The following is a 23,570-nucleotide window of genomic DNA, read 5'->3' as shown; positions in this document are numbered from 1 at the left end:
AGGAAGGACCTATTTCCCTTAGCAGAGGGGTCAATAACCGGGGGCATAGATTTAAAGTGATTGATAGAAGGATTAGAGTGGAAATGAGGAAAATTTTTTTCACCCAGAGGGTGGTGGGGGTCTGGAACTCGCTGCCTGAGAGGGTGGTAGAGGCAGATACCCTCAACTCATTAAAAAAAATACCTGGATGTGCACCTGAAGAACCGTGGCCTGCAGGGCTATGGACTAAATGCGGGAATGTGAGATTAGGCCAAGTGGCTTGTTTATGGGCCGAATGGCCTCCTTCTGTGCCGTAAATTTTCTATGATTCTATTACCCCCAATCCTATGTGCTTTAATTTTGCTCACTAACCTCTTTTGTGGGACTTCATCAAAAGCCTTCTGAAAATCCAAATAAACCACATCCACTGGTTCTCCCTTATCTATTCTACCAGTTACATCCTCAAAAACTCCAGTAGGTTTGTCAAACACTATTTCCCTTTCATAAATCCATATTGACTTTGTCTAATCCTGTTGATATTTTCTAAGTGTCCTGTTATCACAATGTTAAAAGATTTTGAGGAAAAACTATGACTTTCCTTATCTCGGGACCTTTAATAACTTGTATGACAAATTGTTTCTGACTAGGATGTCTGAAATCACTGAGACTTAACTTGGTGTGAAATATTCCTCCATCCCATTGTGTGCTTCCCCTTCTTATTTCTTTGAAATGTAAGTCATAAAATAATTCATATTAACTGTCTGGCTTCTTAAAATTGTCAAAAAGGAACTATTATTAATTTTATTGGTTAGTCTCTTTGTATGTGAAATATTTTGCTCATGTGTTCTTCTGTCACAACACTAATTTCCAATTCCATTTTATTTGTTTCTAATAAATTCATATCTTTGAGACCATCCTTGTTGATCCTGAGACCTTCAGTTTTATTAATTTTTTCTGTAATTTGATTTTGTTCTTCTTTACTATTTATCTGACAGCATATCAGTTGTAGTGTACTTTAAATGTTGAGTAAATTTTTCCCATCACACTTCAGAATTAGTTCCATTTTTGAATTTAAGTGGCACTTGGTACTCTAGGGTGTGTTTCATAATTGCTACCACAAATACTTTTGCGTTCATAGCTGTAGAAGTTGAGCAATTTGATTCAGGAGTACGAACATGTAAAACTGATGGACAGGAAAGACCAGCTAGTCCATTGAGTCTCTCATAGTCACATTGCAACTAAGCACCATGACCCCCAGTGCACTCCACCTACCTTGTAATCTCCTGCACGAGGCAAAAAACAGATTTAAAAAAAAATCCTTACCTAATTCAGGGAAGAAAGAATTCTGGGAAATTACACACTGACCCCAAAGATGATCAAACTGAGTTCTAGGAGACCACAGTGACTATGGTCAAATCACACAACATCCCATCGGAAATTGGGGAAACTTGAATTCAAATTCTGACTTTCTGTTTCAAAATCTGCTGGAATCCCCATAATCTGTTTTTTGAACTTAGTCTGTGCTTGCGTTTAGAGGGTGGGAGCTTAGATTGGTGCAGTGAAGAGTACTAGAACATTGTTCTCTTGCCCTCAAAGAAAGGCAAATGCACTCCAGATTGAGGTTGAGTACTACAGTTGCAGATTGTACTTGTAATACTGAAGCACAAATCAATCCTTGGGAAGACAAGGGAATTTGAACTGATCTATTTTCCAAAAACAATCTCCTATTTGCAGATTTCTGATGATCATCAAATTAATAATGATCATAGCATCATACAGGATAGAAGGAGGCTATTTGGCCCATCATGTCTGTGCCAGCTCTTTGGAAGAGCAATCCAGTTAGTCCCACTCCATTGCTCTTTCCCCATGGCCCTGCAAATGTCTCCTTTTCAAGTATTTATCCAATTCCCCTTTGAAATTTACAATTGAATCTGCTTCCCGCACCCTTTCAGGCAGTGCATTCCAGATCATAACAACTCGCTGCATAAAAAAAATTCTCCTCATTTTCCCCCCTGAATTTTTTGCCAATTATCTTAAATCTGTGTCCTCTGGTTACCAATCCTCCTGCCAGTGGAAACAGTTTTTCCCCATCTACCCTATCAAAAACCCTCATAATTTTGAACATCTCTATCAAATCTCTCCTTAACCTTCTCTACTCTACTCTAAGGAGAACAGTACCAACTTATCTCATCTCTCCACAAGACTTAAGTCCCTCATCCCTTGTACCATTCTGATAAATCTCCTCTGCACCTTCTCCCACGGCCTTGACATCCTAACTGAAGTGTGGTGCCCAGAATTGGGACACAGTATTCTAGCTGAGGCCCAACCAGTGACTTATAAAGGTTTAGCATAACTTCCTTGCTTTTATACTCTATGCCTCCATTTATAAAGCCAAGGATCCCGTATGCTTTTTTAACAGCCTTATCAACCTGTCCTGTCACCTTCAAAGATTTGTGTATGTTAACCCTCAGGCCTCTCTGTTCCTGCACCCCCTTTAAAATTGTTGCATTTAATTTATATTGCCTCTCTCCATTTTTCCTTCCAAAATGCATCACTTCACACTTCTCTGCATTAAATTTCATCTGCCATGAATAGTATATATACACATATCGTGTAAATTGAGTGGCTAATTCAACCGTATTCTATAGTGCCAGACTTTTCATTGCAAAGTGTTATTGAAATAATGCTAGTTCTTTATTTGACGAGAAATCACCTGTGTGACTGTTCTTTTCCTGTGCATTTAAAAGCATTGCCAACTTGTTCCCCCTTCCTCGTCGGTTCATTTTGCTCATTATTGGTGATGAACACTCTGCTGTGTTTCAGTGTCCGATCTACTGAAGGAACTGTTGTACTAAAATTTACTTCTCCAAAGAAAGGAAGAATCACTTCAATTGTCATTCGAAGTATAGTTAAAACTGCAGTGACGGATGGACACAAATTTGAGGTGTTTGCTTTCCAAATACAACAGGGCATCATGTAGTGTATGTTACAGATTTTCAGTGAGAGATTATAAAAATCAAATGTGTGATCTGCCGGAGTTGTTCCACTGCAGGTCTGTTGACCCCAGTGTAGTGTCATTGGTGTTATAGACCTCACTCCGTTCGTTGCTGGATTGTTCTGAAAAAAATGGACCAGTGGGTCAGCTCTGTTGGCTCTACCAGAGTGTCGTCATTCTGAGAATTGGCTTTGTTGGTGCTCCTAACTCTTAAAGTACCTGGAACAAAATATCATTTATGAAACATATGCTTATGTTAAATCCTCTGTGATTCTGTCTTTAAGAGCTAAAGTCTGCTATGCTGAGAGGGGCAGAGCATGCCCCTTTCACACTGAGGGGTTGTATCTGAAGGTGAGTGCATGGAAGCAACCTTGGTCCAACTGGAGCCACCAAAACCCTCCTGCATCAGAGTTTTACCCGGTGCCTCCAACTAAGTAGTGCTAGTCATGGCAAAGCTAAATAACTGCACTTTTTCCACGATTTGCCTGCACAGATCGTCCCGGATATTGGGGAAGCTCTTAGCTACGCTGTTGGAATTGCCAGTGCATCTTCAAATTAATTGCACATGCACAGTTGCTTTGAAAATGTTTTGCAACTTCTGAGCAACTGCGCATGTACAGATCTTGTGCAAACGTGGTTATCCGGTTGTTGCCAAATATCTGATATCGAAGAACAGCAAATGGGTGTTCAACTCTGATTCTTAAGACGATCTTGGGTTGTGTAAACGTCATAGCATGCAGAATGTCTAATTGCATGGCTTAGACCAATTAAGCATAGTGAGCAGTAAGTTAGCAGTGTTGAAATCTGATTTAGTATGCTCAGCAAAAGAATGTGGCAGCAGCCAAGTACAGTACTGTACTTATAATCTGCCCATTAATAGGTTGAGCAGTTGATTCTTCAGCAAAACGAGTGGTGAAATCATATGGTTTTAAGCACAGTGGGAGGCCATTTTGGCTTATTGTGCCTGTGCCACTGCTACTGTCACACCAGAGCTATCTACTGTAGTCCTAATTTTCTGCTCTTTCCCTGTAACCTAATATTTTTCTTCAAGTATTTAGAACCACTTTTTTTTCCTAAAAAAAAAAGAGGGAGTTAGATAATGACTTCAATAGCCACTTGTGGTAATGTATTTAATAACCTTCCACATGGAAACTTTTTTCTCATCTCCCTCATTGTGTTTCTAAGACTATTAAGTTTATGTTTCCGTGTTTCTGATTCACTAACCAATGGTAGAAATCTTTTACTCCATTTCAACTTTGATCATTTCTATTGTATCTCCCTATAATCTTCTCTACTCCAGAGAATAATTTCTAATTTTTTAAGTCTCCCCTCATAACTATACTGTCTTTTCCTGGTATAATCCTAATGAATTTATGTTGACTCCTTCCACGACTCCAATGTCCTTTCTATTGAATGGCCAAAGTTGCATACAGTGCTCCAAATGCAAATATATATGTTGCATATTGTTTTAGTCTGACTTCTTGTGCACTTCGAATTGCAAAATTCCAAAGTATGTCAAAAATTCTCAAAATAGCACACTCACAATGACATCCAATTAATGCCACGTGATTAATTCCTTTCTCTGTTCCTAAATATCACTATAATAATTCATGAGACTTGCAATTTTTTTTGTGTGCCTAAAATCAAACATTCACCACTAAAAGTTTTGACATTGCAGATTCAGTCTTGATGCAGTACTTCCTACTTTCTATCAGTTGGTTTCTGCATCACATCAGCCACTTCATGTTACTTACTTTGCCAAAAGGGCTCAGAAGACTGAGATCGGCCTATGCCATTCTTATTTATAGTCCTTGTGATTCCAATATCAACAATGTCTTGACTTAAAATAATGCACCTGTTCCTTATTTTTTTTTCTATTACCCTCTTGTTGGTAATCTTTGTGGCTCTTTTGAGAACTTCTTATGACCCCCTATTTCATGCCTGAACCAACTCAGTCGTTTCCCCTTTTCTTTGTTCTCATTTGGTTTTTCAGTTTTGTTAATATTTTTACGATAGCGATGCTATCTCATCACCTTGTTCCCAGTATGTTTTAACTATTTTTCATCAAAGGAGTCTAAATATTTTTGGTGACTGTTAGTTCAATGTCTGTTTTTTGTACTGAAAAATAATTTGAATCAAGCAGTTGGAATAAAAATAGAAGGATATGTTGTTAGGGTTAAATGAAGTAGAGTGGTTGGAGGCTCCTGTGGAGCATAAACACTGGCATAGGCCAGTTGGGCTGAGTGGTCTGATTCTGTGCTGTAAATTCTATTCTATCTATGCAATTCTATGTAAAATAACTAGAAACTTTTTGCGTTCTTCAAATGATCTGTTAATTCAAATTAAGTGAGTTTTAATGAACAAGAGTAGACTGTAGTTCCATGTATAATTTCAGCATTTACACAGGCATTCTACAGTCTCATGTTAGTAGTTCAAAGTTCTTATTCTTTCAAGTTTTCTATATCATCAAAGCCCCTTCTGCTATTCTAACTCTAGTGTGGATTTCTTCATGTTGTTGTCATCTGTGACAACATTGCCTAAATTTCTAAATTCAACTTACCAAAATCTTTTTACTACTTGATGTATATGTTACCTAGATCACTTCCTATAATTGCAGCCTTAGTTCCAGTCACTGATCGAATGCTCCTTCCTGCCTCAACGTTGTCCAGTTTATTTTTGTACCGACATATTTAGCATTGTAACAATTTAATGGAATTCTGAATTTCTCTTTTATAGATTTCAACAGAAACTTTTTGTAGTCTGACCAGAGGGTTATTATAGAAAATAGTTTAAACTGGGTTTTTCTTTGTTTTGCCTCCCCCAGGAGATTACATGGTTGGAGGGGAATGGGGAGTGAGGGGTGGGGGGGGTGGTGGAAAGGGGTGTGTGTAGGTCAGACCTGATAGACCAGCCGGTCTTTTCCTGTCCGTCAATTTTGTATGTTCGTACCAATCTGTAGGATGTTGAAAAAAGTGCTTAACTTGGAGGAAAGGTGTTCATGAGAAGTCATAGTGCCCACTAGCCATTGGAAAACTGATCTGAGGTCAACACTAGATTTAGATGGGGTATATTTGCTCATTGCTTCTGTTAAGTCTTTTATAGTAAGTTATGAGTAAGTTTATGGATGGGCATGACAGAGGAAGATTAATAGGGTAAAATTAAGGAGAGTGTTGGTAGAAGGATTGGATTTCACAGACGACGTAACATTAACAGAGAGCAGCATCACCGAACTGTATCCTAATTTTGATACGAATTTTCCTTTCCCTGCATCACTAATCTGGAGAATTTAAATGATAAAGTTTGTATGATATACAAGAAAGTTTTCAGATATGTGAGAGCTTTGTATATTTAGAAATCCTAAATGTTGCACTTTATCTTGGCTAAATGCTGTTGAATTAAAAGAATAAATAAGTTAGTTACCTAATTTTGATGTGCAGCAATTTTTGATTAACCAGTAGGGTTTTGAGCCAGATCTCTGAAGGCCTTCAATCAGACAAGTAATTTGCAACTGTACAGTGTGTTGAAATATATTGGTAAATCAATGATCCAGATTTTGCTGTAGCAGGGCATCTAACGGCGCCTGCCATTAATTAGACTTGTTGAGGTTTTAAAATTTTTTGCATGGCAACTTGCTGATGATGTCGCAGCAAGGCAAACGGGGCATCTGGGATCTGAGTGAACAAAGCAAGCAGCAGTGTATCTCCGTAACCAATCATATTGAAGGATTATGAAATAATCAGCGCAAGGACTGAGACAAAAGTGTAAATTAGAATGGGTGAATTCAATGTCAAATCAGGTACAGAGAGAAATAAAGAGACGAGAAAAAACATTGGATTGAGAGGAAAAAAAAGAGACAAATGAAAAGTTTAAAAAAAGTAAAGATTTTAAATTTGACATTTTTGAAGTCTCCAACAACAATTAATATCTGAAGGAATGAGACTCCACACTTGTAATAGTTAATTTTCAGTGCTGGAGCGGTTAATTGGCAGTAATTAACACTTAACTTGTTGTTAAAAGGGTACTTAGACTTGAAATGACAAGACTTAACTTTCTGTGGTGAGTTTAGTTCGTATTTACTGTGCAAATACAGCAACTTCACGCCTTTCAATGGTGAGATGCCGTTTTCGTGAAGAAAATGGCGAAGCAGTGCATCTCGGACACCAACTTTTGGACATTCACGTTTAACCGCGCAACTGCCCCTTGCCTGATGTTGCTGTACCATTTGCGCATAAATCATGGCTAGCACCATTAGCCTCACCGTTATTTTGACAGCAAAATCTGGCCCATTATAATAAGGTTGTGGTAACATGAATTGTTGTGTTGTGTAAATTGCTTATTATTTTAATGCCTTGAAATATAATGGCAGCTGATGAACAAATTACTTTTTCGTTTTACTAATTCAAATTCTAACCACTGCAAAGTTTGCCAGTAGGTGTGCTGAGTTTGTGCCATAATGTTTGATCTTAGGATGCTCCTCATGGGGTTTCACAATTATTGTGGGGAGGCTAAGCATTTCAGAGAAATCTCACGCCTCCTCGCCCGCCCCTCCCCCTCCTCACCTGCTCCTCCTCCTCCCCTCCCCCCCCTTTTCCCACCCTTCAACCCATTTTGTTTTGCTCAGTCAGGCAGTTTAAAAAAAAATTAATCAGGAATTCAGCTGGCTGGTTTGTGCATCCGTTTGAGGTCTCAGGAGGCCTCTAAATGTTGACAGTCAGCTAGCCAGTTTCTGTATGCATTGGATCTCTGGTTGTATGAGAAATCCTGGTTTGGGACTCCTCCAGACATGATGGCTCAGGTGCATGTTGTGCTATTTCTGGAGTTGGAGTGGGGTGGATAAAGAGATGTTCCTGCAATGTGGACAATACTGGCAAGGGTATTGTCCACCACATAGTGTGGAACTGGAGTCATTTATAGGCCAGACCAGTGATGGTAGGTTCCCGTCCCCGAAGGATATTGGTGAACCAATTGGCTTTTTACAACAATCCAGCAGCTTTTGTGGTCCAGATTTCTTGAATTTAATTTTACAACTTTTCATGGTAGGATTGGAACTCATGATCTCCAGTACCATAACCACTAGGTTACCATAGAGTCATAGAGTTATACAGCACGGATAGAGGCCCTTCGGCCCATCGTGTCCGCGCCGGCCATCAGCCCTGTCTACTCTAATCCCATATTCCAGCATTTGGTCCGTAGCCTTGTATGCTATGGCATTTCAAGTGCTCATCCAAATGCTTCTTGAATGTTGTGAGGGTTCCTGCCTCCACAACCCTTTCAGGCAGTGAGTTCCAGACTCCAACCACCCTCTGGGTGAAAAAGTTCTTTCTCAAATCCCCTCTAAACCTCCCGCCTTTTACCTTGAATCTATGTCCCCTTGTTATAGAACCCTCAACGAAGGGAAAAAGCTCCTTAATATCCATCCTATCTGTGCCCCTCATAATTTTGTACACCTCAATCATGTCCCCCCTCAGCCTCCTCTGCTCCAAGGAAAACAAACCCAATCTTCCCAGTCTCTCTTCATAGCTGAAGCACTCCAGCCCTGGTAACATCCTGGTGAATCTCCTCTGCACCCTCTCCAAAGCGATCACATCCTTCCTGTAGTGTGGCGACCAGAACTGCACACAGTACTCCAGCTGTGGCCTAACCAGTGTTTTATACAGCTCCATCATAACCTCCTTGCTCTTATATTCTATGCCTCGGCTAATAAAGGCAAGTATCCCATATGCCTTCTTTACCACCGTATCTACCTGTTCCGCTGCCTTCAGGGATCTGTGAACTTGCACACCAAGATCCCTCTGACCCTCTGTCTTGCCTAGGGTCCTCCCATTCATTGTGTATTCCCTTGCCTTGTTAGTCCCTCCAAAGTGCATCACCTCGCACTTTTCCGGGTTAAATTCCATTTGCCACTGTTCCGCCCATCTGACCAACCCATCTATATCGTCCTGCAGACTGAGGCTATCCTCCTCGCTATTTACCACCCTACCAATTTTTGTATCATCAGCGAACTTACTGATCATACCTTTTACATTCATATCCAAGTCATTAATGTAGACCACAAACAGCAAGGGACCCAGCACCGATCCCTGTGGTACCCCACTGGCCACAGGCTTCCAGTCACAAAAACAACCTTCGACCATCACCCTCTGCCTTCTGCCACTAAGCCAGTTTTGTATCCAAAGTGCCAAGGCACCCTGGATTCCATGGGCTCGTACCTTCTTGACCAGTCTCCTGTGGGGGACTTTATCGAAGGCCTTACTGAAATCCATGTATACCACATCCACTGCGTTACCCTCATCCACACACCTAGTCACCCCCTCAAAAAATTCAATCAAATTAGTCAGACATGATCTTCCCTTGACAAAGCCATGTTGACTATCCCTGATTAATCCTTGCTTCTCCAAGTGGAGACTAATTTTGTCCTTCAGAATTTTTTCCAATAATTTTCCTACCACTGATGTTAGGCTCACTGGCCTGTAGTTCCCCGGTTTTTCCCTACTCCCCTTCTTGATAATCTGGATAAATTTGTGATTTTTAAAAAATATATTGTGTGGTGAATTTTATTTTTGGGAGTTATAAAGCGATGGGTGCCATGGTGGTGCTGGAGAATGTTTCGCTGGATTGTGATTGGGTATAGTTTTTTTGGTAGAATATTAGAAAATTTGGAGAGAAAGATTTTTCATAATGTGATTGGGGATTATTGAAATTATAATGGAAGTAGAAATAACCAAATAGAAGGGAGGAAATCAGACTTAGTAAGTAGCGAGAAAGAAGAAGATAGTCTTAATATAGACAGGTTTTATGGCTTGGTGGTTAAACTGCTGTATTGTAACCTACTGCCAGATTGGAGCTCCAGTAGATTTAAATAGAAATCTTATAGTTAAAAAGTCACATATTTCTCATTGGCGTAAGAAAAAGCTTATTTTCAAATCTGAAAGTAATTCTTTTAAGATAAATATACTTTGCAGTGCTACTGTATAAATGTTCACCATTAGAATATAAATAAGTTGCTATTTAAAATCAACATTTTCCATTCAAATTCTACAATGATACTAGCAAAGAGGGCTTGAGCAAACCATCCGGAAGTCTCACCCACATGCAGGCGTGGTGGTGCATGACGCGGCACTTTGGGAGGAAGTGTGGCCTGGTTCTTTGTCAGGCACCCAAGCTTTGCTAATAAACCTGTCCAAATAAGGACATAGATGGGAACTATAGAGTGCGACATCAGTTGCGTTTCATTTGAAAGTTAATGTTGGCCTTTTAACACTGATGGATACAGCAATTGTAAGTATTTTAAAGCGTAATGCTCCCATTTTGCATACGGTTTAGGTAAAAGTTAAGAAATTAATCATCTGGATAGAAATTTTCATTCAGAAGTTAATAACCAAAATTATGCATTATGGTAGACCATGATTGAGGAATATTCTTTCCTTCTGTTAAGATTAGCCTTTTATCAGAACTATGCAAACATCTTTGTCTTTAATTAGGTTCTATTCCAAACAACCTCTCTTTCATAGTAAATAATTAAGATTTCAACATGACTTCTAGTCTGTTACAAGTGTCTTTAGTTAACAGTGGTTAGCAATTGGTGTTTCAGTTTGTATCTTTAAACAGTGGAGAGTAAATGTATTTGTGTATGAAAGCATTTCTCTGTTTTAAAATGTGTAGTGGCTTACTAGTTGCATACGCATGTACATATTTTGCTTTGCAGAGTTTGCTGCATTTATTTTAAGTCTACTGCATGTTTTGTATCATCTCACTTGTTCCAGTTGCATTTTGCCTCCAGTGGAAACCAGCTTTGGAATGAGCTAGAAATTGTATTCAAGAATACCCCTTTAAAAAGATTATTTTAACCAATTTGTTTAAGTAGTAAAAGGATTCTTTAGACATTTTGTTGTGATCTGTTACATGGCACAATGGCAGTTTTATTTTCCTATGGAAATGTGCTTTTTCTCATTCACTGTATATTGGGCAAGGACCAATTCTGTGTGATGAACATTTGAAAAAGGACAGTAAAAGACCAGCTGCTCAATTGAGCCCATCCCACCCCAGCACGATGCAACCTTTACACACCATCACCTCCATTTTCCTTCTCTCCACCCCCCCCTCTTTTTTTCCACACTGCAGTAATAGATTATCCTGGGAGAGGCAATGTAAAAAAACATTGACCAATTTAAGAAAGAAGACTGGGAAATTTCTCTCTGATTCCTGATGGTGATCAAGAAAGCTCCAGGAGACTATGGTGACTGGATGATGCAACCCCCAATGACCCACCTACATTCTATATGTAGAGATGTTTGTTGTTCTCAACAACTCGTCCAGCTGTCTTTGGAAAGCTTGCAATGAATTTGCAATCTCCACGTGTCAGCAACCTATTCCAGAGGTCCTCAACTCTACAAAAAGAAGTACCTTGCAGCATCTAACCTAGTTTTAAACTTTTGTAACATACTTGTTCCCAGTTGTCCTCCCTAACTTTTTTTAGCCCGAAGCTTATCCACTTGGACTGAATCAAACTCTATTATTATTTTAAAGACTTCAGTCATATCCCTTGGAAGTCTTGGCTTTTCCAAAGTAAAAATCTCCAGCTCTCTAAGCCTGTCCTGGTTACTAACGGCCCTTAAACTAGATATTTAGGCCCTTCTCTGAACCTGGGCTTCTATATCCCTCAACATGTGAGAGTACCAAAACTGGATACAGTATTATAGATGTGGCCTGATCGAGGCTTTGTACAAAGAAAGGACAGTACTTCTAGTTTTAAACTTAAATGCATCCTAATGCCCTATTTGTTTTTTTACAAAGCCTAGCTATTGTGTACTGGCTGTAGACCTTCAGTGAATCATACAGTAAAGCCCTCGGTCCATCTCCTGCTCAGCAGCCTTCAGCATGCAACCCTGCATTGTGTACACATGCTTCGCGTTGCCCCATCCAAGATCATCATGCTATATTATTAAAAGACATCTGGAGGACACGTGCCTATTCCCCCATCGCATCAAGTTTCCCATGCCATTATTTTTTCATCCATGGTCGTTACACCAGTGCACATCTTTGTGTCATCTGCAAACTTGCAGATAGTTCTTCCTCTGTCTTCATCCAGGTTGTTGATAAAGATGGTGATGGGCAATGACCTGATTCCTGTGGGACACCACAGGATTCCTGATGGTGATCAAGCAAGCTCCAGGAGACTATGGTGACTGGATGATGCAACCCCCAATGACCCACCTACATTCTATATGTAGAGATGTTTGTTGTTCTCAACAACTCGTCCAGCTGTCTTTGGAAAGCTCGCAATGAATTTGCAATCTCCACGTGTCAGCAACCTATTCCAGAGGTCCTCAACTCTACAAGTGACTGGCCCCCATCCACAAATGGTGCCAATAATAACTATCTTACAGTTTGGAACCAAAACACACATGCATCCAGTTCCTTATCCAACCCAAAAACTGACCAGTAATCCTACAAGTCACAATCTAGTTTAATAGCCTTTTGTGTGGCACTTTTACAAAGACTTTTTGAAAGTCTATGTTACATGATGTTGACTCTTTTTTCAACATCCACCAGCTTTGCAACTTCCTTTTATTTAAAAAAAACAAGTTGGTGAGACAGGCCCACCTTTTCTCACAGCCATGCTGAGTCTCCCTAATAACCCCATCTTTTTCCAAGTGATTGTACAGTGCATCTTTAATGATCCTTTCTAGAAACTTGCCTATAAAGTAATGGGCTGACTTATTGCCCTTTTAAAATATTGGCCTCTCTCCAGTCCATTAAAAACATCCCAGACCCCAACGAGCTAATAAATACATGAGCAAGTGGCTCACGGAGCACAGTCCCCATTCCTTGAGCACTTGAATGCCGAATTAGTTTTAAGAGCACTAATTCTAGGAAGGATTAAATCTGCATCTACTTTGACACATTTCATTTTTAGCATTAACCCTCCATTATTATTGGCAACCCAGTGTCAATAGTGAAGAGTGATACCAAGTACCCATTCAAAATCCCAGTCATGTGCTGGGACTTCATCTGAATCTGCCCTTCACTGACCCTCTGACTCCTACAAGGCCACATTAGCTCCTGAAAAATGTAAATGTACTGATTAGTTCACATATCAAGTTTATTTTTAAGTATTTGCATTAAATGCTTACACAGTGTAGCATATTAAATTTGAGATTTTTGACAAATTTACAGTGTTTTACAACAGGACTTGTTTCTTGCACTACTGTTCCAGATATTTAGTAAGTGGAATTAAAACTGCTGTAGGGGTTGGGTGATGCAGTGTGTTAGCATCCTGTTTTTCCTTATCAGAACCTAGGTTCAGACTGATGGGATGAAAGCTTCTCTCTGTGGTTGTATGGGTCTTTTGTGAAATGAATTTGAGAAGTCTCGACCCAGCTCTAGCGTGTTTGGGCTCACAACACACAATTGACCCAAAGTAGAACTAAGTTGTCAAACTCAGGAATGGCTGCTTTAGGATATCGAAATGTCATACTGGAACATAAGGGAATGCTTTTTAGATGTTCAGGTTCAGACACATTGTTAGGTCAGAGTAAGAAAGCTTTAATTTGCATCGGCCTGTGCTATAACTGCGGTGGTTAATGCTGACGCTGGGTGCCTGAAATAGAAAAATGTTCCATTCCACAGTACTAACATCCCATGTCATCTTCAATATGAACATTCACTTTAAAAAAAAGCTTAGAAAAAAGTCTGATTACAGTAAATGATTCAGCTCTAATGGGTGCTACATTATGTCGACTATGGCATAGTTCAAGCTATGTAATGGACTGTAGATTTTTTTTTAACCTGGAGATGTAATATTTTGTTGGATCATTGGGTAAGAAAGCTTAATGGCACCAGGTTAAGTTGGTGTGGTGGTGATGCCGAAGAATTTATTTCCAACTGCATTTTATCTACTCTGCAAAACATTTTCAAGTTAATTTTGTAGACATTATTTGTCAAAAGTAAATTTTTTTTTATTAACTTGCTTTTGAAATAGTAGGTTTTGTTGGTTCTAATTGTAAATTATTAAGGGAAATTGCAAAGCAGGAAGAACACATTACAGCAGAATTCTCCAGTTTATAAAGCTCCATTTCAGCATTTTAGAATTGCTGGCCCTGATTCTTAAATTGCTATGCAAAAAATAACCCCTCAAACTTAGTCAGCCTATTGTTCAATGCTAAGTAGTGTTTGTCACTGTAATCATAGACCTACAGTATATTGTGAACGTAAGCTCAAGATGGGACAGCATTCCTAGTACATAAAGCATGAATCTACTCGAGGCATGTTAGTACAGTAATTAATAAACTTGAATGAATTAGATTCAAATAAGGTGTAAAAATGCTAGAAACAGCAAATAAAGAATTAAATCATTTAATTGAAATATAGCTTTTAGAACCTGAGTTCTTAAAATTAAAACACAATTTGTTTCATTTAAACAGCTTGCCACATCCTGTTCTGTCTTTACTTCCTGCTTCTAACTTATTGTAACATTTGTGGCAACTTCACAAGTTCAAAGGCCATTATTTGTAAAGAGAGTAAAAAGATAATAAGTTATGAATTACTGATTTATTTTGTATTAAAATGCCTTAATGTTAAATTACCATTGAATCATTTAAATCTCTCCGTACTTTATTGTAGTTTTCCAAAATAGGCTACAATGTTGTTAACGTAGCAGTCTGGAAAGTAATTTCCCCTATCCTTTGCCTCGAGCTTACACAATTACTGATTTTTTTTTATTAATCCAATTTGAATGCAGCAAGATTTCAGCCTGAATCATTGAAGATTTAGGTACAGTGCTACAGAATTGCAAAGATAAATTGTCTTTACTAGCTGACACTATTCTAGGGTGGTGTATGAACTATAAAGCTAAAAACTGGTTTGTTCTTTTTGATAGCGAAAGGCCTTTCTGGCTTTTTTTTGCTGGAGGTGGGTATATGAGGGGTATGAGGTTACCAAGTTATCGTCACCACAAATCACCCAAAGAACATTTTTATATTGGTCTTTTAAGTTGGATTCTGAGAGTCTGAGATACCAGGCTTCCAGAATCCAATTTACAAGAAGACCAATATGAAAGGCCCTATAAGCTGGTTTGAAGGCAGCTGTCATCCACTGGTGCTGTTTTGCACGACATTCTCCCAGATCTTATTTACATTAATGTAAGATTTCAGCTTTCTGGTGGGATCCCAGGAGTAAGAACGCACCTCACCTCACTGGTGCAGCATAATAACACTCGGCACACTGCTATCACGTTGGTGTCTATTTTTTTCAGTTCTCAGTACATATATGCAACAAAAATCTTTCAACAACCATCGATTTAAAAAAAAACATTTCTGTACATTTCCATTGCTGTATGTTATAAAATAGAAATAGGAAAATGAAGCTGAAGGCAAATTTCTTAATTCAGTAGTGTTTTTGGAATAAGAAAACCTTATTTTATAAAATCTGCAATTTTAGATTCTTTTGCAGCAATATTACTGGCCTCAAATGTTTAATCAAAAATGAACCCTTGAATCCATATAGTACAAAGTTCTCCACTACTTATGTTTGACATTTTCACCAAACACCAGTCTAAAATGAATTTTGAACATCATTCTAGATAATGCTGTTGGGCACAAAGAAATGTACATATTTTCTTGCTACTTTTGAACCTGATTCAGTTCAAAATAATATTTCTACCTCAAGTAATATTTTACCATTCTATACGGTGGCTATGTAATCTCCCAATGTTATGTTGTGTTTGGGCCTTTCGGTCATGTAGGGTGATGTATCCCAAGACATTTTGTTGGAGCTTCTAAGCCCCTTATTCAATCACATGACATGGCCAAGAATATGGCCACTACTTCTCCTGTAGAGGGAAATTGGGTTGTGATTAGACAAGCTTTTCTCATTAAAACGTTATAGCTGACACATTGAATCCAGCCCAGATTCTTAGGATGACAAACTTGGGTCCCAGAGGTTTAAGGAAACTGGAAGCCAGTGTGTTCATTTAGTTTGGCAATCTATCTTGACAGTGTAAAGTTAGAGACAGGTTGGAGCTGTGAATCCACTTGGAGGTCAGGGTGGAAGGATCCATTTGAGTTTAGCGTCATTGGCTGCTATCAACCTCTCTGTTTCTCTTCCCCCAAGGAGGAGTATGCAGGGAACATGAACCCATTTACTGCATCAGAGATGGAATTGAATTGAGATATAAATGCTGTGAAATATTTTTCTCCAGTTGATTGAAGATCATTTCTGGATCATTTGTGCTGTGTAACAATTAAGGTTGCTTCTGCAAAAATCTTCAGTGTGCTGTGAAAGTGGCCTTTGGCTATTTTCCTGTTTCCTGTAGGTTTTTTTTTGGCCGCTATATTTGTAATGAACCAAATTTGCATAACAGATGTTCACAAACACAGGGAGTGTAAGTGTCAGAAACTGCCAAAGTGCAAACCACCACTGCGCATTCCAGGTTTTACTGCACAAATTACATTGGCTTTACTAGTTGGTTTGGTAAAACTACTCTTTGGCTGTCACTTACTGTTTTTACATGGTACTTTATTTGTATCACCTGTACTAGAGGAAATATATTCCACCAAACTTGCCCACAATCCTGCCTGTTACCAAGATAGTTTTTATTTACTGTTATTGGTGTCTCCTGTTCATAGTACTTTATGTTTAGAAGTGTTGGTTGTGAGAAATCTAAAAGAAGACATTTTTCCTAGAACTAGAAATATTTGATTGTTTCAGATTGACATCCAGGAATGAAAACTGTGCTGATCCCTTTTTTTCAGTAAGGCATTTGACTGATAGCTGAATGCTTTTACTGGACCCGAGTAGCTGGTTGGTGTGTTGGCTCTCCAAATGCTGATAGATGAAGGACCTTTACCTAGTTTCACATTACGCCTGTATCAACTATATAACCTATACGGATTAGGGCTGCTATATGCTGGACTTTTGTGCAGATGGAATTGGTGTCTTTTATTGGGCAGGTTAGTTTCCTTCCACTGCTGTTGGGTGTCCCAGCAACTTGGCTGAGCACTGCTAAGCTTTGCCCATATAGGATAGCAGAGTTCAAACCTAAGAAGCTGGTGTTCAGTATTCTTTACAGTGGCCTGTTGCCTCATAGAAATCTGTCTTTACCTCTTGTTTTTGTACTCTGTGTCCCTATTTATAAACACTCTTTAGATGAAGGAATATAGAGCCGTATATCCAAGTTTGCTGACGACACCAAGTTAGTAAGCAGTGTGGATGGGAGCAGAAAGTTGCAAAGGGGCATTGATAATTAAGTGAGTTGGCAAAACTGTGGCAGGTGGAGTTCAGTGTGGGGAAGTGTGAGGTCATCCCACTTTGGATCTAAGAAAGATAGATCAGAGTACTTTCTAAGAAGCTAGGAACTGTGGAGGAATAGAGAGATTTAGGGGTCCATGTACAGAAATCACTAAAAGCCAGTGGATAGGTACAGAAAATAATTTAAAAAGCTAATGGAAAGTTAGCCTTTAACTCAAGGGGACTGGAATACAAAGGGGTGGAAGCTATGCTACAGTTGTATAAAGCTCTAGTTAGACTCCATCTGGAGTACTGCATTCAGTTCTGGGTACCGTACCTCAGGAAGGATATATTGGCCATGGAGGGGGTGCAGCGCAGATTCAGCAGAATGATACTGGGGCTAAAAGGGTTAAATTATGAGGACAAGTTGCATAGACTAGGCGGTATTCCTTTTGAGTATAGAAGATTAAGGGGTGATCTAATTGAGGTGTTTAAGATGAAAGGATTTGATGGGGTTGATAGAAAGAAACTATTTCCTCTGGTGGGAGAATCCAGAACAAGGGGGCATAACCTTAAAATTGGAGCTAGGCTGTTCAGGGTGATGTCAGGAAGCACTTCTTCACAAAAAGGCTGGTGGAAATCTGGTACTCTCGCCCTCAAAAAGGCTAGGTCAATTGAAAAATTAAAAACTTGTGATTGATTTTTGTTGGATAAGGGTATTAAGGGATATGGAGCAAAGCTGGGGAGATGGAGTTGAGATATAGATCAGCCATGATCTAATTGAATGGTGGAACAGGTTCGAAGGGCTGAATGGCCTACTCAAGTTCCTATGTTCCTAACCCAAAATGCTATTGATTTTTTTTCCATGGCTTTGACTAACTGCACTTGCACTTTGAAGGAATTATGTATGTACATCCCCAGGACTCAATGTTTCATTGTTCATGCCAGAGGGTGTCTTTAAGATACCAGCAAGAGTGATGGAATGTTGACTCTTTTTATCCTTTATCAATTTTTTATTTGCCTTTTTCAAATAATTCTGCAACTAACAGTATATGTCCATTTTAATGTCTCTTTTGAATAATAACACATGTAGAATGGTATGATGGTGCATGGTATTCAGGAATGTGACACATTATGCCGTGGTGGTTGTGTCTTTCCACATGACAAACTCCTATTTACCACCATATAGCTGTAGAGTCCAGCTGAGTGGGACTCCTCTTGCCTGGTTCCATTCTTATCAATCCAGTAGTAGCCCTCAATCCCACACTGTTACCTCTGGAATCCCCCAAGGATCTATCCTTGACCCTATTTCTCATCTACATGCTGCCCCTCGGCAACATCATCCGAAAACATAATGTCAAATTCCACATGTTTGCTGATGACACCCAGCTCTACCTTACCACTACCTCTCTCGACCCATTCATGGCCTCTGATTTGTCACGCTGCTTGTCCCACATCCAATATTAGATGAGCAGAAATTTCCTCCAATTAAATATTGGGAAGACCGAAGCCATTGCCTTAGACCCTAGCCATCCCCTTCCCTAGCCACTGTCTGAGGCTGAACCTGACAATTTGCAACCTTGGAATCATATTTGACCCTGAGCTGATCTTCCAACTCCATATCCTTTCCATCACCAAGACCGCCTAATTCCACCTCCATAATATCGCCCGTCTCCACCCGTGCCTCAGCCCATCTATTACTGAAACCCTCATCCATGCTTTTGTTACCTCCAGACTGGATTATTCCAATGCTGTCCTGGCCAGCCTCCCATCTTCCTCTATCTGTAAATTTCAGCTCATCCAAAACTCTGCTGCCCGTATGCTAACTTGCACTGTCCAGTTCACCCATCACCACTGTGCTCGCTGACCTACATTGGCTCTCAGTCCAGCAACGCCTCAAATTTAAAATTCTCATCCTTGCCTTAAATCTATCCATGGCATCGCCCTTCCCTAGCTCTGTAACCTCCTACAACCATCCAAGAGCTCTGCGTTCCTCCAATTCTGGCCTCTTGTGCTTCCCCGATTTCCTTCGCCCCACCATTGGCGGCCATGCCTTCAGCTGTCTAGGCCCTAAGCTCTGGAAATCCCTCCCTAAACCTACTTGCCTCTCTACCTCTCCTCCTTTTAAGACACTCCTTAAAACCTACCTCTGTGGTCATCTGTCCCAATATCTCCTTGTGTGACTCGGTTTCAAATTTTGTCTGACAATGCTCCTGTGAAGCTCCTTGGGATGTTTTACTACGTTAAAGTCGCTATATAAATGCAAGTTGTTGTTGGAGATAACATGTGGTTTCTCAATAGGGAAAGAAGGAAAATTTTGGAGGATTTGATAGGGTAGATACAGAGAAACTTTCCTGGTGGGGAATCCAGAACATGAGGCCCTATTAAAATTAGATCCAGGTCATTTAGGAGTGAAATCTGGAAGCACTTTTTCACACAAAGGATCGTGGAAATCTGGTACTCTCTTTCTCACAAAAGGCTGTGGATGTTGGATCAATTGAAATTTTCAAGACTGAGATCCATGGATTTTTGTTGGATAAGGGTTTCAAGGGATATGGAACAAAGCCAGGATCTAATTGAATGGCGAAAGAGGCTTGAGGGGCTAAATGGCCTACTCCTATTCCTAGGTGCTGTAACGTAGCTCCTGTTGGTCTGCAATGGAGCAGAATGGGTGGAGGCCTGGGAGCTGGTCTCCAACTGTTCCTCTTACCCAGGAAAGATGCATTGTGCAGGGAAACTGAGATGCGAAAATTAATCCTTAAAAAAGAAATTGTCGGAAGATTTAAAAAAAAACATTTTCACTGGTGTACCACCACAATGACAAATATTTTGTAAAAATATTTAATGTTTCTCTGTTGAAAGCTTATTACAAGTCTTTATAAGTAGAATATATACTATATGATAATGTGTGATAAGTATCTTTACTCTTGAGGTGACAATAAGTCACTCAGAACTAGGTCATTCTCCCTTGCATAGATATTCATCCTACTTTCTTGCTGGCCCTCGCTAAACCTATTTACGACCTTTTTTTTATCAAGTTTTCATTTGAAAGCCTGGGCATGTATTGTATGTACAAGTGCTGGTTGCTGGAATCATTCCAGTAAAAATGGTCTTGGTCCAGGAGATAACGAATGTCGGATATTGGTTTTCCGAACAGCAAATTTTATCTGAGTTTACACAGTGCTGCAAAAAAGCTTTGTGCTAAATCAGAACAATATCCAGAAAAGTAATTTGGGATTTAATATTTTGTTTTAAACTAACTGTGTCCTTCTGATTTAGAATCAGCTTTGTTTTTTAAAAAAAACTTATTTTTAGATAGATTGTATGTCTTTTAGTGTGGTCTGGTAATTTAGTGTCTAAATAAAATGATGAGCACAATAGTTGTGTGACATAGGTATGGAAAAGTACTAGTTCATTTAGTTTGTACTTCTTTAAACTCCAGATTCTGACCTCAATACTTCAACAGTGTGTGACCGTCCAACTGTAATAGTAAGAAGATCTCACCTACTGGTAAATATTTGCCCAGCTCTTACTGTATAGCTACTCATTATTTTCATATACTGTCCTCTTGGGACACTATTTAGTTGAGCGTTTCAGCTTTAAAAAGTCATTTAAAAATATGATTTGAACACTTAAGTATTGACTTGACATCATTTAGACCTTATTTTCAAATGTTAACTACAACAAAAAAAATGATTGCTGTTATATTGCTTTTTCTTTGTCAGTGTTGTTTGTGACAGACAGCTGAAAAATCTCAACCTGGTTTCATTTTAATCCTTATTGGAAATTTATATTTTGGTCCCATCCATCTGTCCAAGAAGAGTCGAGCAATTATCTGGATAAGCTAAAAGTCCTTCACCAAAGTTCATCAGTATCTTCCCCTTTCCCCAGCAGTTGAAAATCAAACAGTTGGGAATTCTGTTTTGTGTTACAGAAGCATGTTGGGTTGTTTTTTTTAAGGCTGAGGCATGTTGAGCCTTCCTTTTTGGATTTCCCTCCACTGTGTACCATCTAATCTCCAGTTGCGGAGGAAGACTGGAGCTCTTTCCAGTGACATGCTAGATCTTGGCCACTGAATGGTTTGTGAAATGACCGAAGGTAACTCTTCCTTTATTTTTTTTTCCTTTTATGTGGAAGCATCTGGCTTTTGCTTGGTGCCTCCCCATGAGGTTGTTGGCACCACTTAGACAGAGGACTCAACCTATGGAGGAACATGGCTGCTAACCAACATCTCTTACCCAGGCACAGGATTTTGGGCATCAGTGCACAGCCAAAAGAGTTAATTTTCAAAAATGGTTCCTTTTACTTGATGCAGTTTGTGTGCATATGTACTTTTCATAGCATTTTGTCTACTTTTCAAATATTCTACGCAGCTTTCACAAGATACTTGTGGATGACAAAGGCAGTTCAGCCCATTTTGTTTCATTCATCCAAAAAGACTTTATGGTCCCTTCATTGCAGCATCTGATTGTTTGTTTCTTAAATTAATTTATTTGTGAGTGCTCCTCATATTTCGGTTTTGAAAACAACCTAAATGTCAAAACATTTTATTTTTATATGTGCTGCTGTAAATTTGAAGTTGCAGGTGCCAGTTTATTTCATCACTTAACGGGAAAGAGGGAGAGAGATTTGATGTATTTGTGACTTATTACTTCATTTAAAGGAATACTGCTGGTTTAGATGAGATCTAGTAAACATTCTGATATTATACGAGAAAAACTACTGGCCATCCAGGTTTAGAGGTCAGGAGGTCATTGTGGCATTGTGCTATTATGCAGTGAGTGCCACTGCATTTCATAGTGCTGCGATAAACACTCAATTAACATTGTAAAATGACCCTTGCTGAAAGAGGCTAAATTATTGACTGAAGTAATTGAAATTGTTAACTTAGCTGAAGTAATGCAGTATTTGTGGTTAGTAGATATGTATGTATAAGAAGATAACTCTTATGTGCAGAGACTTAAATCTCTGAGCTTGACCTCTATTGGAAATTTCACAGGGATTGCTAAGAGGTGGTGGAAGACTTTAGTGCATAAAAACTCAGCATGGATTTGAAAGATATGAACTTTCATAACACAGAAGTATAAAATGAGAGAAAATCAAAAGAAAAAAAATTCTTACAACTTTTGTCCTATCCTGAACTTTACTCAGTCTTCTGAGGGAGGTGAATTATCATGGGCAAAACCTCCAAGATGTTAATCCATGCAACATCCATTTACCCTAACTCATTGTTTCCTGTCTGCAAACCAACTTTCTATTCATGTTGCTGCATTTCCTTTTATATAGCTGAATCTTTGACGAGCTTCCTATGAGACATATTATCAAATCCCTTGTGAAAATCCATTTACACTACTTCTACATTGATCTATCCATTGACCACCTCAAAAGAAATTACCAAATTTACTTAATCCAGCTTTCCTTTAACATCCATGGTGGTTGTCCTTAATTATCCCATACCTCTCCTAAATGATTTAACAATTTGATCGAATTATGGATTCTAAAAGTTTGTACACAACTGACGTTAGACTAACCAGTTTATAGTTACCGGATTATCCTCCTTTCCCTTCTTGAACAGAGGTGTTACATTGGCTACCCTCCAGCCCTGTGGCATCATTTGCATATTTAAGAATGATTGAAAAATTGTGATCAGGGCTCTGCTATCTCCTCTGACTTCCTTCAATAGCCTGGGATGTTATCTCATCAGGAGCCTAGTTGTCTACCCACCTTGATTTTTTTTTTGTGAACAAGTTCATTTTTTTTACAGTTATCTCTAACAATTGTTTTAAATCCTCCTCTAGGACACCTTCATTTTCATTTTCATTTTCACTTCCTTAATTAAAAAAAATTGGTGCAAAATATTTATTTAATATTTCCGCCATACTTTCATACACCACAACTGGATTTCCCCTTCATCCCTAAGTAGTCCTATCCTTTCTATATTTTCTTTTTGCTTAAAAGGTTTATAAATATCCTTACAAGCCTTTCTATATTCCTTATTATTTTCTTCAGTAATGGCCCTAGTTTTATAATATGCTTCCCTGTTAAGTCAGTTTAGTTTTAATATCTCTATTTATCCATGGAACTCTATTCCCTTTTGCCTTGTATTCCATGCATCTCATATTTGAAGATTCCTAATGCTGATCAGTTGTCCTGTTTGCTAACTTTTCTGCCCAGTTAATTTGGGCCGGATCCATGTTTATCTCAGTGAACTTTGCCTTTGTTTGGCCCAGCACCAATATCTTTGACACTTCATTATCCTTTCTATTTTCACACTGAACCTGACCCCACTTCACCTCTCTGAACCAAATCAACAAATGCTGCTTTCCTTGTTGGACTGGGGAGCAGGTTGGTATGTTTCTTGTCCAACAAA

At 39.0% G+C, this 23,570-nt stretch overlaps 1 protein-coding gene across 19 annotated transcripts in view; it reads left to right on the top strand.

Annotated features, from left to right (window-relative positions):
* Positions 1-23,570, top strand: part of fam49bb (family with sequence similarity 49 member Bb) — a 165,629-nt gene that overhangs the window by 71,880 nt on the left and 70,179 nt on the right. For 5 of the 19 annotated variants that reach the window (XM_067982006.1, XM_067982005.1, XM_067981994.1 and 2 more), the window contains exon 3: positions 20,643-20,710. The exons of 11 other annotated variants lie outside the window; for them this stretch is intronic. The gene's annotated coding sequence lies outside the window, so the exon portion shown is untranslated. Of the gene's footprint in view, positions 1-10,191; positions 10,253-20,642; positions 20,711-23,570 lie in introns of those variants that run through there. 3 more of the 19 variants (XM_067982002.1, XM_067981998.1, XM_067982008.1) reach the window with 3 other exon arrangements.

The sequence above is a fragment of the Heptranchias perlo genome, chromosome 3 (genome assembly GCF_035084215.1).
Source record: "Heptranchias perlo isolate sHepPer1 chromosome 3, sHepPer1.hap1, whole genome shotgun sequence".
Taxonomy (NCBI): Eukaryota; Metazoa; Chordata; class Chondrichthyes; order Hexanchiformes; family Hexanchidae; genus Heptranchias; species Heptranchias perlo.
The sequence above is the reverse complement of the archived record's forward strand: the minus strand, read 5'-3'. Positions and strand labels throughout refer to the sequence as shown.